Source organism: Seriola lalandi, unplaced genomic scaffold (assembly GCF_002814215.2).
Source record: "Seriola lalandi dorsalis isolate HSWRI2012SDOR001 ecotype SW California unplaced genomic scaffold, Sedor1 jcf7180002054933, whole genome shotgun sequence".
Lineage (NCBI taxonomy): Eukaryota > Metazoa > Chordata > Actinopteri > Carangiformes > Carangidae > Seriola > Seriola lalandi.
In genome coordinates, this window is record NW_019525485.1 from 1836252 (window position 1) to 1838624 (window position 2373).

The 2373-nt window shown below is 44.2% G+C and overlaps 1 non-coding gene across 1 annotated transcript; it reads left to right on the forward strand.

Annotated features, from left to right (window-relative positions):
• The first annotated feature begins 319 nt into the window (after positions 1-319).
• trnal-uag (transfer RNA leucine (anticodon UAG)) lies at positions 320-401 on the forward strand. The gene has a single exon. It is a non-coding gene; the product is annotated as a tRNA-Leu (tRNA).
• The last annotated feature ends 1972 nt before the right edge of the window (positions 402-2373 follow it).

Genomic DNA, 2373 nt, shown 5'->3' on the forward strand with positions numbered 1-2373 from the left:
AAGCCATGTTGAAGCCTAGAAAATGCAGTTAAGGGTTAAGGTCATCACTGCAGTCACAAAATTCTCCTGCACGTTCAGTTTCTGGGTAAACGGTAGAATCAAGCAATGTTTCATGGTGAACCCAAATTTTCTTCCACTGGTTGTCACAGTATGTTTTACTGTGTTTAAAAAACTGATGCCAGTTTGCATTCATCATGTAATTAACTGCCCACTTGCAGCACGGTATTGTCGCTGAAAGCTATCTTGACTACCAGCTGTTGGATCTATAGTTTCTGTCAAAGAACACGATGAAATTCCATGATCCAGCCAACAGCAGTGTGGTAGTGTGGCCGAGTGGTCTAAGGCGCTGGATTTAGGCTCCAGTCTCTAAGGAGACGTGGGTTCGAATCCCACCACTGCCAATTAACTCTGAAAGTCACAGGTGTGCTGTAACTGTTCAAATTTGTTCAGTTGTCAAGGCTTATTGTTACTTGACAGTCTTGTCCTCAGCCAATGACCTGCATCATTCCTTTATCAAGAGCAGAAGCAACACAGCCAGACAGGACTTTACTCCACCAGGAAGACACCCAACACCCAACACCCAACAAAAATTTGTTTCTGTTTTCATAGGTCAGGCAAATATGTTCAGTTCACACATATGTTCACAGAGGGTCAGTGTGAGTACCCAGACAGATCAAGGTCAGCAGGAAATGACAGTGACCACTAAGCTATACAGCAATCAAGGCACTATGACAGACAATATGCAGTTCACTCATGTCTTTACCCGTGATCACTCTTATGGAAAACCAGTTAAGGAATTCAGACCGTCATCACCACCACCTTGTGAATATTTGAGTGCTGAAGAATGGGAGGGATCTGAGAGGTTCAGTTCAATGGAGGAGGCTCAAATGCTGACTATGATGAGGAGTTCAGAATGAGTGACTCTGAAAACATGAGTGATGAGAATGAGAGTTTGATTGATGTGGCAGATGAGGAACTAAATCTCTTTCAGGACAGGAAGTGTGAGCATTGTGTCCATCCAACACTTATTAAAGCTCTTTTGTGTGTGTCACTGGGAGGGTTGTGGTTAATGTCTAGCCAGTCCACCAAGTGTAAGGAAAAGTGTATTTGGACTGCAGGTCAAGACAGAATGCATTGATGGCCACGAGTATACCTGGAATTCACAGCCTTTGGTGAGAGGAATGATGCAGTGCAACGTTTCTATCCCTGCAGCTAGTTTTGCCACGGGTAACGAGTGCAGTCCATTTCTTGAGATTTGTGACACCATTGGTCTGGAAACTGTCTCTAAGAGAGAATGTGTGACAAAGGCCTCGTCACTCTAAATGGGGGCACATGGTAAAACTCTGGTTCATACACAAACAAATGTTTCCCCTCTGTTTCCGTGGTGAGTGCACGCACCACACTGGACATACGTTCATACATCATATCCCTCCCTGACAATAACATAAAAGAAATGCACCACACACATATAGTTATTAGTAAAGTTTATTTCATTTTAGCATTGTTTGCTTGTGGTTCCCTCCTTCTCTTCATTTGCTATCCAGAGCAAATGAAGTGGGCTGTGTTATATAGTGGTGGCAGCTTCCTGTTGGGCAGGTTCATTCCATTGTTCCCTGAGTGGTAGGGGGGTTTTTGCCTTGACCTTTAGTTGACTGCTTATTTGTGGTGATTTATTATTGATTGAAGAATGTTTGATGGGGGAATGTATTAAATGTGTATTTGTTTTGCAGGTCTATTGTGGACCTTATTGCAGAGGTAGTTGGTGGAGCAGAATAGTAGTCTGTGGTTTAATTGGGAGTTGGTTGGGCTGGGGAGGAGCTTAGGGTATATAATGCCCCGGCCAACACCAAGCTCGAGAGAGAGAGTGAATGACGCATGCCAGGGAAGCACATTATGGGTGTAATTTGGGCGTCCGTTATTATAATTGTATACTGTAAATAAATGCACGGTTTAACAGCAGCTTGCGACTCCAGCCATCATTCTTTAACATCAAGAATTCCACGTTTGTTTGACATTATGGTTTAACATCCAAAGAGCATATGTGATCCCTGAAGTGAATGAGGTGTGGACAAGACATAAAGAAGCTGTGCTGGCTGCAGTTTGCGATGAACCACTGCTGGTATGTGGAGACTGCAGATATGACAGCCCTGGCCACAATGCAACATTTGGAACTTATTCTCTGCTTGATACAAAGTCAGAGTTGGTGGTAGAGCAGGAGATGGTCTCAGTCACAGAAGTGAAGAACAGCTACTGGCTTGAGGTAGAAGGTATGGAGAGATGCCTGTAACAGCTGGCAGAATATGGTGTACCTGTCTCTGTAGTTACCACCGACTGCCACCCCTCTGTGCAGAAGGTCCTGCGACAAATACACCC